Here is a 14,265-nt window from a genome sequence, read left to right as displayed (position 1 = left end):
TAATGAGTCAAAAGGTGAATGCTTTGAACTTTTGTATATTTTTAATATTTTTCAAAAGTTTCTTTTTCACTTTTGACTGTATTTACTAGTCCCCATAGAGGGCTTGAAGCTGCGATCATCTGTCTCTTGTACTATACATAGCAGTGTAACAGCACTGCTATGTATAGTGAAGATCATGATCTCCTATGAATGCTAACAAAATGCTGCCTTTCACAGGAGAATCATCATGGCAAGCCCAGAGGTCTTCAGCAGACCCTCGGCAGTCATGATTGATAACCCATCGGCGCACTACAATCACATCATGGGGGCACAGATTGGCATGTGGAATGTTGCACCACCCTGCCGGCGTGTATTATCTGCTGCTGTAAAAGATTGACAGTAGCACTTAACTTTTTACCAGTCATAGGTGGAGCTCTGCTCCTTCCTCGGCTGTTAAAGACAGATGATTTCTGATTAAATCAGCCATCATCTGCCGTAAAAACATGTGGGCTCAGTATGCGAGCCTGCATCAAAGTCAGGGACACAACATATGACATAAATGTACATTATATATCACAAAGGAGTTAAATGTATTTAAAAACGGACACAAGGGTATGTGGCTAGTATGTGCACATTTTATGACACATTGATAAATCTGTGTCACTGTTTGTAATCCTTATTGCAGTGTCAAGGAGACTTAATATTTAGCATGTAATGAGGTTGTACTGAATGTGGATGGTACGCTTTTAGCGCATGATCAGGGACAGTTCAGATTATTAGTATATTAACATACGAATGGAAAATACACTCTACATTTTACCATAGAAATTCACAATTTCAAGCGTAATGATATTTATCTGTTTGTTGCAGTTTTATTTTAAAAGGGAAGTAGTTATGAGCAAATATGATATTTAGACACACTCTTGCTAAGTACCATGTAAGGCTATTAGCTTTAGCACATTGTACTTTTATATATGAAAATCATCCATGTTTGAAAAGAAGGATAAGGAATTACATTTCTTAGCAGAAATGATTAGTTCTGTCCATTTAGTAAATGGTAGTGGAAAATCAAAGAAAAAAATGTCATGTTTTATTGGATTCTTGAATAGTCCTTCTTGAAGTTGTAATGATGAAAGTAGTATGTAATAATGTTCCACAGAAAAATATAAGAATTAAATGTAAAATGTCCTCAACCTTGACAGATCTATATGATTAGAAGTAAGGCAAGATATGAAGCAGCCTTCAGTGTATAAAGAGGAGATTCAAACTTGCTGAGTACTTAATCCAGGTTGGCTTCAAGGTCGATGATCACTGATATGACAAGTGCCATTATTACTTTTATAATTAGCGCAGAGATCATGGTGTTATTACAAATTACTCAGAATTACATTTTTATAAAAAACACATTTCCTATTTCCACATAACTCAAAGATAGTGCTGTGAATCACACAAATTCATTATCAATGGCAGCGTAGCCTATTTAACAACAGGTTACTAATAAAAGGAGAATAAATGAAACCTAACATAAATCTATTCAACATGGAGAATGTGTTTTTCTGCCTTTCCCATGTAATGAACTAATGGACTGATGCTATTGTGCCATTAATTTGCTGGTACTGTGCAATCCTGACCACAGTATCATCAGTTGTCTGTCGCCATTAAAGAAAAAGCAGTTGCCATGGAAACTATAATGTCATTGATTTGATATTCTTTGCAGCAAAAAGTAAGCTAAGAAGACATTTTATGGGCCCAATTCATTAAGTCTGGCATTGTTAACACCAGACTTAACAATGTACAGAGGTGCATGCCAATTAATGACTTTGGCACATCTTCTCGGTGGCATGCGCCTACTTGCACCTTGGAATAACATTTCTGACATAATTTAAGGCAAAATTTTGATGAATTTGGCAACCAGTTGCTACCACGCCCTTGCTCCACTCACTATGGCTGGGACTGGAATGAAATTGCAAAAAACTCTCAATTTGTCTTCGCAACTTCAAGTAACGCAAAAAAAATTGTGATTTTTCAAAGTGTTTTATCCTACAAATCTGGCATAAACTTTTTGATTAATGTGCCTCTTAGTGTATGGGAACATACAGTGGGGAAAAAAAGTATTTAGTCAGCCACCAATTGTGAAAGTTCTCCCACTTAAAAAGATGAGTGAGGCCTGTAACTATGAGAGACAAAATGAGAAAACAAGTCCTGAAAATCACATTGCCTGATTTGGAAATAATTTTTTTTCAGATTTTGGTGGAGAATAAATATTTGGTCACCTACAAAAGTTCATCTCAATACTTTGTTATATATCCTTTGTTGGCAATGACAGAGGTCAAACTTTTTCTGTAAGTCTTCACAAGGTTGGCACACACTGTTGCTGGTATGTTGGCCCATTCCTCAATGCAGATCTCTTCTAGAGCAGAGATGTTTTGGGGCTGTCGCTGGGCAACAAGGACTTTCAACTCCCTCCAAAGGTTTTCTATAGGGTTTAGATCTGGAGACTGGCTAGGCCACATCAGGACCTTGAAATGCATTTTATGAAGCCACTTCTTTGTTGCCCTGGTGGTGTGCTTGGGATCATTGTCATTCTGAAAGACCCAGCCACGTTTCATCTTTAATGCCCTTGCTGATGGAAGGAGGTTTGCACTCAAAATCTCACGATACATGGCCCCATTCATTCTTTCATGTACACGGATCAGTCGTCCTGCTTCCTTGGCAGAGAAACTGCCCCAAAGCATGATGTTGCCACCCCCATGCTTCACAGTAGGTATGGTGTTCTTTGGATGAAACTCAGCATTCTTTCTCCTCCAAACACGGCAAGTTGTGTTTCTACCAAACAGTTCTACTTTGGTTTCATCTGACTATATGACATTCTCCCAATGCTCTTCTGGATCATCCAAATGCTCTTTGGCAAACTTCAGATGGGCCCGGACATGTAATGGCTTAAACAAGGGAACACGTCTGGCACTGCAGGATCTGAGTCCATGGCGGCATAGTGTGTTACTGATGGTAGCCTTTGTAACGTTGGTCCCAGCTCTCTGCAGGTCATTCACTACATCCCCCCATGTGGTTATGGGATTTTTGCTCACCGTTCTCGATATCATTTTGACCACACGGGGTGAGATCTTGTGTGGAGCCCCAGATCGAGGGAGATTATCAGAGGTATTGTATGCCTTCCATTTTCTAATTATTGCTCCCACAGTTGATTTCTTCACACCAAGCTGCTTGCCTATTGCAGATTCAGTCTTCCCAGTCTGGTGCAGGGCTGCAATTTTGTGTCTGGTGACAGCTCTTTGGTCTTCACCATAGTGGAGTTTGGAGTGTGACTGTTTGAGGTTGCGGACTGGTATCTTTTATACTGATAACAAGTTCAAACAGGTGCCAGTACTACAGGTAATGAGTGGAGGACAGTGGAGCCTCTTAAAGAAGAAGTTACAGATCTTTGAGAGCCAGAAATCTTGCTTGTTTGTAATTGACCAAATACTTATTTTCCACCAAAATTTGAAAAAAATATCTCTCCAAATCATACAATGTGATTTTTAGGATTTGTTTTCTCATTTTGTCTCTCATAGTTGAGGTCTACCTATGATGTCAATTACAGGCCTCTCTCATCTTTTTAAGTGGGAGAACTTTCACAATTGGTGGCTGACTAAATACTTTTTTTCCCCCCTGTAAATCAGGTGCATGCATGTAAACCCATTTACGCAATGGAATTTTAATTCCAACAAGCAAAACATTTCCTATACAATTTTTTTAACCAGCTATGAGGCTGCATGTAAAGATAAGAAGATATGAATACATTAAATCTAACAATAGGTTTATGTTTTTTTTGCTGTGGATACTGATTGCACTAATTACCGAAAACACAAAATGGGAAATGATCCATTTTTCCAAAATAAATCCTAGGAAATAAAATCTATCATCTATTTTTTTTGTACAGTGAGAAAGCTATATGAGCCCTACAAGAAAATAAATAGTAATCACAATAATTCATTTTACACAAAATAACATGAATACTAAAATATTAACATAGCAAATACTTTACAAGTATTACTGGCAGTTATGGGCAGCATGGTGGCTCAGTCATTAACATTGCAGCCGGGCAGCTCTGGGGTATTGGGTTCAAATCCCACCAAGGATTTCCCCACACACTCCAAAGACATATTAATAGGAAATGAGAGTGTGAGCCCCAATGGTGACAGTGATGATAATGTCTGTAAAGCGCTGTGTAATTAATGGCGCTATATAACTGAGTAAAATAAATAAATAATGCAAATTAAAATAATGTAGTGTAACATTTTGTCCTTACCGTAGCAATGCAAGCTTATGTTTCTGTATTTTAACATAATAAAAAAGAACCCTATATCTAGAAGCCTGCAGTTATCTGTTAGTATCTGTTTTCTTTGGGACAGAAGAAGGAAAGTAACAGACTGAAAGATATGACTATTTTTAAGGTATTTTGTAGTATGTATCAAGGAAATACAAATATCTTCATAAGAGCAGTAAACCCAAAACGAAAAGATATGTTTGACCCCTTTACGGCCAATGACAGACATAGCACTTCATTAGCAGGTATCAGTTCCCGCACCATGACGTACAATCCCATCATGCTTTAAAACTGTCACTGTGTGTAAACACAAAGTGACAGATTCATGTTGACCCCTTTCACTGACAGCTGGGTGGCACTGGAAGAGGTGCGGCGACCAGTGGTCAGCGGTTACTGCACTCAGAGCACTGTGATCAGTCAGTCAATCTGACTTCTGCATGAAGTGAAATGGCGGAGTAATGAGGTAATAGGGTAACCAGAGTGGACGCGCATCCACTCTGGGTACCCTATTACCTCATTACCCCGCCATTTCCCCACTGGGTATAGTATTACTTTACTCTGGGTTATTTCTCTGTTATGGGCGATTCACTGGACTGATTGAGTATCATCCAGTGCTTTGTCACGTTACTCTATTGCTATGTGAGCGTTATAATTTCTGCTGTATATGTGATAGCATAGGGTTGGGGTCTAATAGATCAATACATCCTTTGAACATGTGGGGTACTATGAATGTATTATTATATATTAGATTAATTTTTGGGTATCCCATCATGTTTATGTTTTTCCTACCATTATGTGCCACCTACCTATATATCAATTTTAATCTATTTTTCTAATAAAGGATTTATTTTTACATGACATGTCAAGATATTGGGGATTTCTTTGATCGTATTTGTTTTTTTGCTATTTTGTGCTCCCAAATAGTAGTTTTCCACCACATATGGGGTATCGGCTTACTCGGGAGAAATTGTGCAACAAATGGTATAGTACAATTTCTCCTGTTACCCTTTGAAAATGCAAAATTTGGGGCTGAAAACAAACATCATTCAAGTTGCTTAAAGGGTGTAGTTCCAAAATGGGGTCACTTGTGGGGGTTTCTACTGTTTAGACACAACAGCGGCTTTGCAACCATGACATAGCTTCCGCTATCTATTCCAGCCAATTTTGAGCTCCAAAAGTCAAATGGTGCTCCTTCCCTTCTGAGCCCTGCAATGCACCCAAACAGTAGTTTTCCACCACATATGGGGTATTCAATGTACACAGGAGAAATTTCACAACAAATTTTGGGCTCCACCTGGGGCCTCAAGATGCTCACAACACACCTAAAACCTATGTTGAGGGGTCTAATTTCTAAAATGGGGTCACTTGTGAGTTTTTTTTACTGTTTAGGCACACCAGTGGCTCCACAAACATTATTTTTCCTTCTATATCCCTTTAATTCCTGTGAAGAACCTAAAGGTTTAATATATTTCTTGAATGTGGTTTTGAGAACTTTGATTTGTGCAGTTTTTAGAATGGCGTCACATTTGGGTTTTTTCTGTCAAGTAGGCCCCTCAAAGTCACTTCAAATGTGATGTGTTCCCTAAAAATGGTTTTGTATATTTTGTTGGAAAATGAGAAATGTCTGATAAACTTTTAACCCTTCTAACTTCCAATAAAAAAAAAATGATGTTTAAAAAATGTTGCAGATGTAAAGTAGACATAAGGGAAATGTTATTTATTAACTATTTTGTGTGGCATAACTATCTGATTAGGGCATAACATTTTTAATTTTTTGTCAAATAATTGATATTTTCAGAAATAAACTCAAATCATATCGACCAAAATTTATCATTAACATGAAGTAGAGCATGTCGCAAAAAAACATTCTCAGAATTAACGGGATATGTTAAAGTGTTCCAGAATTATTACCTCATAAAGTGACACTGGTCAGATTTGGAAAATGAGGCTCGGTCATTAATGTACAAAGTACCTCGGTCAGTTAAGCAAGACAGAGTTGCTTCTTTTGTTTGTGTGTTTCGCTTTTTCTTTTGTTTGTGCCTATTTTAAGTCTATTTTATATTATTTTATATGTGTTCGCCTATTTTTGTTTTCTGTTTTGTGGGCTGAGCTTAGTGATTCCAGATATTTTTGCCTGATTCATCATTAGAGGCTTTTTACAAAGTCACAAAATTTAGCACCTCAAGCCCCCCTTGTGTATTTTTTGAGAATGCCAGTATTGAAGCACAATTTTGGCACCATTTGGCAAAACGTGCAACTTTGTGGTCTAAGAAGTTGCAAATTTCGTTCAAAACAGAAAAATAATCTTTGCACAAAATTAATGAATTGTACTCACCATTTTGAAGAATTCAGCACTAAAAACTAATACCACAAGACAAAAAATAAAAGTGACTTAAAAAAAAACACATAAATGATGAATTGGGCCCTAGATGACTTCTGGTTTTAAGAATTTAGAGCAATTTAGATTGAGTATTTTCTAATTAACATTAGTTTTATTATCTGCTATCTTTAAAAACTCTTGGATGTAAGTACATGTGAAAGAGTTAATATTATTCTTAAAATGGAAAAAAGGAAATAAAGCTCTAACAAAGCTTTAACGAGTTATTATCAGTATTTTTTATTTAAATGACAATGTATTTGCATCTCAAGGGGAAGTGAAATTAATATATGACATTGAAATCATGTTTGCATTATAAAAAAAATATGAAAAATTTTCATAAAATTATTGGGGGTCACTGTATATTGATATGTGTGTATCTATATGATTAAATCCTAAAAATATATTCCAGATTTCACTCTAGAAACACACACAAAAGGCTAACATTCTAGAGCACAATGATGGCTGCAGGGGGCTAAAGGGGACCTAAAAAAGGAAAATAAAGGTAACAGATTTAAGAACTCATTACAAGTTCAGATGTAATTTTTTTCCTTTTTTTCCAGAAAACTGATCTAATAACTAAAAGCACTACTGTACAGCTGAAGGTCTAGATAAGATTGATGCACACTGATGTTTGATGAGGGATTGAATGTATTTTCTAATTAATCAGGGTCAACCCTTAAAGCTTACATTTATTACATGTCCTATTAGGCCCAGTCTGCTAATAAGAAAAAAAAAGACTCATACCGACCTACCAGACTGGTTCTGCTGCTCCGTTTTCAGCAATGCATACCATGACCTCCTATTCTGGTGGGGAATATCAGATCTCTGCTATATCCCGTCTTTGGCTGATGATTGTAATAAGCCGAAACGCTGCATTTTATCACTGAATTGTATGGAACTTTGAACAATAAAAGTCTGATTTTGGAGAATACTGACCCCCATTTGCAATTTTGCAATTTGTTGCATTTGCTGTCTGTCACAATAGTGAGGGTATAATTTATACCTGGATAAAAAACTAGATTAATTTGCGCTGCCCTGTGGGCCAAAGTAATTAGATCTCAGGTGTTAGCAGGTATATAAAAGCGGCTGAATAACAACCTAAATAGATTGGTAAATTAAAATAACAATTTAATGGTAAAGTTAAAAAGGACAATGACAATAGAAATTTAAAAGTACAACGAATATAAAATATTAAAATGGCTAGAGGTAATGACAATGATTGAGATAAATGGTGGGTATCGGCATGGAATAAAAGGTGCAAGTGAAGTCCTTGTCAGATCCTGGTTAGTCAGCTGGTTAGCAGTTCGTAAGAGTCCGCTTGTATAATAGTAGGAAGCGGGGGCCAAAGTATGGGTGACAGTCCAGTTGCTGGGTCTAGAAAAAACGGAGGAGGGGGAAATTAATATAGGGAAGGTAACTGATGTAATAGCTGAATAGAGATGAATGGTAGTTACCTAAGGTACTAGGTTTGGTGTAAGTACTCAAGTGGCGGGAGGCCTTGTGAAGACACTGTGAAAGGTATAAACAAGATAAATCAGTATAATGCTAGCAAACAAATAAGTGGAGTGTAAATGGTAGTTACCAGTAAAGATGGATGTGAGCCTTGTTAGGTAGGATGAAGAGTGAGCCCACTAATAGATGTTAAAAGGTTCTTTGGAGTCCTGTGTAGATGGGAGAATACAAGGTGAAAATAGGGATGAGGTTGATTGTTGATTCTAAATGATGGAGGTAGTGGTTATTACTTGCTTGAATGGGGAACGTGTGTGGTCCCAAAAATAGGGGCACGCTCCTAGGTGGTAAAAGGACCGATGTTCTGGCTGGGGGGGGTGGGTATGACCCCCAAAGTCCAATTGGCTGTTATGATCAATAGGATGATGCTTGGATCACTTAGGTGATCTGAGGAGGGAATAAGAATGGAGGTTAAAAAAAAAAAAATGGCACTGAATGGTAGTTCACTTAATGTACTGAGGGACTTGGAACAAATAGGGTGAAATCTGGAGGAGGGAAAAGAGAGTGCCGACTATATTGGTTGTTTATGGTAGGCTAGAGCGTCGGAGGTTTTGCAGCCTAACTCCTTGGTAGAAGAGATCTTTGCTGTAGTGGTCAGTGCGCGTTTCTTGAATGATAATGATGAAGCTTGATGGTAGGGGGTTTTGGGGCTTACCTTCTGGATGTTGAAGGTGGAAGCCTGCGTCTTCGAGTGTCCGTCTGAGCGGAGATGAAAGGGCGGTTCTTACCTCCGTTCCTATGGTGGAGTCCCCCGGGTGGGTAGCTGGAGAGGAGGATGGGCGGGGGATGCAGGAGCAGAGTCCCGGCCGGCGACTACTGCTCTGTACCTTACCGCACGTGTAATTGTGGAACTGGTGCAGGACCTAGGAGGACCTGATGTGACGACACAGTGACGTGTAGATCACGTGATTCAATGGAAGACGGTGTGGCAGAAGGACCAATTCGTACTAGTTTCGAAAGCTCCGGCTTTCTTCATCAGGGATGGTTGTTCTTCTGCCCATGGTCCTTTTTATACTTGATGGTTAATTGATAGAAAAAAAAAAGGCTGGAACAGCAGTCAGTCTTCGTTAAAAGCAAAGATCTCAATCTCTGCATTAAGTCCCTTAGGTTTCAAAGTGTCCAATTCAAAGATCCAGAAACTTTCTCTCTTTGACATCATTTTTATGTAGTTGCCTTTTCTCCAATTTTTTGGAACAGTCTCTAAGCCTACTATTTTGGTGCCTGTAATTTTTCCTCCGTGTATTTCAGCATAATGAACTGAAAGGGGGTGTCCTTGAAATTGGTTTGTAATGTTCCTTAGGTGTTCATTTATGCGTTTGAACATGGGACGTGTAGTACGTCCTATGTACACCTTATCGCATGGACATTTTAAATAGTAAATGACACCAGGTGTGGAACATGTGATAAAGTCATTAATTGTGTATTCCTTATGTGGTATGGTGATATTTGTTTGTTTGGACGTGAGTGAGTGTTTGCAGGTTTTACATTTTCTACATGGAAAAAAGCCTCTCAAATTTTTAGTGAGTGTATTGGACTGATTATAGTGCTTGGGTGGATTGCGCACAGAAGGAGCAATTAAGTTCCCCAAATTTTGGGCTTTTCTAAAGACGAATCTCGGGGTTGGCGCTAATTTGCTCCCTAAGATTTTATCGTCTCTAAGTAAGTCCCAGTGTTTTGTTACAATTTTACGAATAAAATGAATATTTGAGTTATATTGTAAAATTATGGGGATGTCTATAATTGTAACATGGTCAGTGGATTTGGGATTAGGCTCTTTGTCTTTCAGTAGCCTGCTCCTAGGGATTTTTTGGATTCTGTCTTTTGTTGTTTCCAAAAATGTGGCTTGATACCCTTTCTCCAAGTATTTTTTTGTGAGAGGATTTGCTTCAATTTCGAAGTCTTGAGATAGAGAGCAGTTTCGGTGGAGCCTAGTATATTGACTTTGTGGTATATTAAGCAACCATTGTGGTAGATGGCAGCTATCTAGTGGAATAAAGCTGTTAGCGTCTGTGGGTTTAGAGTAGGTTCGAGTTTGTAAACATCCTTTGTCGATGTATATATCTAGGTCTAGGAAGTTAATTTGGTTGGGACTAATATGAGATGTAAATTCCAAATTGTAATCGTTTTTATTAATATCTAGCAGGAACTGATTGAGTGACATTTGATCTCCTGACCAGATGAATATGATGTCATCAATAAATCTGTACCAGAGGACCAGGTTTGTGCGTAGTGTGCCTCCAGAGTAGATGGCGGTCTCTTCCCATCTACCTACGTATAAATTGGCATAACTGGGGGCAAACCTGGTCCCCATTGCGGTGCCCCATTGCTAGGTATAGTAGTGCTCGTCGTGTACAAAATAGTTGTGTGTCAAAATGAAGTACATACAGTCCTTTAGAAAAGAGATTTGTTCTGATGGTGTTTGACTGGAATGAGATAAGTAGTAGGCGGCTGATTCACATCCTTTATCGTGTTGTATAACCGTGTAGAGAGCAGTAATGTCCAGGGTACCCAGTATATAGTTGTCCTTCCAAACGATTTTCTGCAGTAATTGTAATAAATGTTTGCTGTCCTTAATATACGAGGGGAGTTTTTGGACAAGGCTTTGGAGGTGATGGTCCACAAATCTTGATAAATTAGAGGTGAGGCAATGTATGCCGGATATAATGGGTCTCCCTGGAGGATTAGAAAGGGATTTGTGTATCTTAGGTAAATAATAAAAAACGACGGTCCTTGGATGGGTGATGTTGATATAATCAAACTCCTGTTTGTTTATATATCCGAATTCTAGGCCTTTTGATGTTAGGCCCTTTAATTCGAATTTATAAGCGTTAGTGGGGTCTTTCTTTAGGATTTTATAAGTGCGTGTATCATTTAGGATACGGGCGGCTTCAAGCTGGTAATGGCTAGAGTCCAGAATGACAATACCGCCTCCTTTATCCGCAGGCCTGATAACGATGTTTTTATTGTTTTGCAATTGTTTTATAGCTTTTTGCTCTGGCTTGGTGAGATTATTCTTAAATTTTACACATTTTTTATCACTCAGGTGGCGGATATCAGAAATGGTGTTCTTTTGGAAGCTTAAAAAAGCTTCCGAGTACTCATTAAGGGGGTTGAAGTTGGATTTGTTTTTCAACTGGGTGTGTATATATGTAGTGTTAGGTTCTTCTGTAGCTAAGTTGTCTGTAGCTAAATTTTCTATTGTTGGTTTGTTCTTCAAAAAATGTTTTTTGATGGCTAGTTTACGCATGAATTGCTTGATCCCTATGAAGGCCTCGAATTTTTGAAATTTGGAGGATGGGGCATATTTGAGGCCTTTGTTTAATAGAGAAATTTGATTTTGTTTTAAAGAATGCGTACTTAGATTGAAGATGCCTTTGTTTAAGATATGGTGTTTGATAGGCTTCTGAGGTTGTGTTTTCTTTTTAGTGAGCTTCCCCCCCCCTTGTGCCCCTCTTATATCTCTTTTTGGGGCCAACTGAAAAAAATTAGATTTACTGGTTCTTTTTCTAACTTGTGGGGGTTGGTAGTACATTCAGTATTTGGTACAGTTGGGTTCTGAGAGTGACTGCATGAAGGTGCATTATTTGGTGTGATTTCGTTATAATCGTTTAATGGGTCGAATCTATTTTGCGTGTGAATAGGAGTCATTGGGAATGGGTTGGTATTTGTTACTGACGGATTGGGTACAAGAATAGAACCTTGTTGAGGTGATTCAGTATTTTGTTGGTGGGTTGAGGGGGAACCTTCTTCGGAGATTGGATAAATGGAAAATAAGTCATCTGAATTTTGTGAGTTTGGAGTAGTGGGTCCAACTTCATCGATAATTTCAAATCTGTGGTCACCTTTTTCGTAGTGTAGTTTGTGGTTTTCGTTGTGTCGTTTATTGTTTACTGAAGTGGTGTCCCTATCAAATTTGCGTTGTTTTCTGTCCACAATGTCTTTTTCTTTATTGTTAATCCGGTTTCTAATGTTGTTGGAGAGGCGGACTATTTCCGGGAGATTTTGATATGGTTTTATTTCTTTAAATAATTCGGCTATTTTTGTTTTGCTGTCTATTACTATATAATTTATACCTGTACACAGTGTTTGGGAAATTGCATAACATGAAGAAATCAATGGTTTGATTTATTCAATCATTTATTTCATGTTAGTTAAAAAAACAAGAATTTGTTCTAATTATTTTTTTATAATAAAGATGAGCGAATGAACTTATTTTAAGTTAAGTTCTCAGCTAATTTTACAAAAATGTCTATTCTCAAGAATACAGATTTTTGTTTTTTTTTGCATTTTGCTCATAGCGAATTCAGCAAAATGGCGGTAAACTGTCCCTCCATCCCAACAGCCTGCGATCCAGTTGTCCACGCATCTTCTTTTCCCATTCCCTGTTGTGGGACATTTTATGACATTAGTATGCACATCTCCCAAATTACAGCACAATGCACAGTGACATCAGAGGTATAATCATCTCAAAATAGATAATATTAGATTTTAACTGTGTTGTCAGTTTTAGTAGCTTTTGTACCAAGTCTTTGACCCAAGTAATCTTGCAAGAACAGTGAAATATATACAGACTTCTTGATAAAGTTGTGCAATTATTTACCTCTGAATTGCACTCAATGTGTATTTTAACCCCTTACCAACATATGCCGTACTATTATGACACGTCGGGTCTCTCCTTTTGGTGAGTGCTCCTTTCCGGGCACATGACACCTGATCTGTACAGCTGACATGTGCCCGCAACAGCCGCGCGTGGAATTGCGATCCACCCGATGCTGTTAACTAGTTAAATGCAGCTGTCAATCTCTGACAGCGGCATTTAACTCGCGCTTACAGGAAGCGCTTCACTGGGTCCACTTGTCGGCAACCCCATCAAATGATGGTCATTGTCATGTCCAGATTGTTATGATTGCCGCCAAGCGGTCGGCGCTCATAGCAAGTGAGCAAATCTGCTACACACAGGCGATCTGCTCATTGCCTTTGTGCTGCACAGGCAATCAGACAAGTGCTGCTTCTAGTCTCCCATCACGCTTGCTCAGACTATAGAGGCTTCAGACAGAGGGACGCTTGTACGATTATATTATAGATGGTGCATTTAAGATGTTTTGCCAGCATAAATGATCCAGTCTCTTGGCAAACAAGCATTATGTTCCCCGAGATACCCGGGTTATGTTCCTATATACATGGGTTTGCTGATAATCTATTTGCCTGTTGAACCTAACAAATTAATTTAATCATATATCACAATGATTGTATAGAATCATATACCATTAATATGTACTTAATATTTTGCTAGAATTTACAACTAATAAAATGTAGCAGCCATTAAAACACCTCTACACATTATAGCCTATACATAAAGGGAGCAGCTCTATGTCTTCTCCGTTCAGGCAATGCTCTTCCTTGTACAGATTCAAGGATTCAATTCACTTCTCTATGAAAGGGACCAGAAATGTCAATTATTTTAGCACATTTAGTTCTTGGAAAAGAAGCTGTCACATTTTTTATTCCTTCACTATTTACGAAATGGTGTTGAGATTATTCAGTATAATTGACACATAAAGTAGAAATCCAACGCTGATAATCATGTTATGGGCAAACAGACTTTTTTTGCTATTTTCAAGACCCTGACTAGATCATTTTTATATGCTTTGTACTATATGTATATTAGGTGTAACCAACATCTATCACCATTTCAGTAAGTAACTTCAACATATGCAAGAGAATTGGAATTGTAATGCACACGCCCGGACTGACTGGCGTGAGCGCATTTATGTAGTGATTCCACTGTGCCATGAACCGGAGAGTGCCTGGAGGGGCGTAACTAAGTATCTGCCCGATCCGACCAAGGTCACACGACGGCATACGACGCCAGTGCACCAGGGAGGAACCGAGCAGAGGAACCAGGGTCTACTCCAGGTCAGACCCCGGACACGGCTGTTGACCCACACCGGGGAATACAGGAACAGGCAGACTAGAGCGCAGGCTGGGTAGGGTCCAGTACAGACTGGGAGACAAATTCGAAGCCGCAAACGCGGTGGACAGGGCAGAGCAAAGCGAAAACCGCAGACGCGAT

At 38.5% G+C, this 14,265-nt stretch overlaps 1 protein-coding gene and 1 long non-coding RNA gene across 2 annotated transcripts in view; one reads left to right on the top strand and one right to left on the bottom strand.

The window, feature by feature from the left end:
- The window catches only part of CDH12 (cadherin 12), a 1,546,793-nt gene that overhangs the window by 1,276,129 nt on the left and 256,399 nt on the right, over positions 1-14,265 (top strand). The window lies entirely within an intron of this gene.
- On the bottom strand, positions 7,937-8,337 carry LOC141264362 (uncharacterized). The gene is made up of 3 exons (XR_012319910.1): positions 8,266-8,337; positions 8,138-8,192; positions 7,937-8,057 (listed from the first exon to the last, which is right to left on the bottom strand). It is a non-coding gene; the product is annotated as an uncharacterized lncRNA (long non-coding RNA).

The sequence above is a fragment of the Phyllobates terribilis genome, unplaced genomic scaffold (assembly GCF_046119375.1).
Source record: "Phyllobates terribilis strain yellow unplaced genomic scaffold, ASM4611937v1 Scaffold_4__5_contigs__length_816908805, whole genome shotgun sequence".
Lineage (NCBI taxonomy): Eukaryota > Metazoa > Chordata > Amphibia > Anura > Dendrobatidae > Phyllobates > Phyllobates terribilis.
The sequence above is the reverse complement of the archived record's forward strand: the minus strand, read 5'-3'. Positions and strand labels throughout refer to the sequence as shown.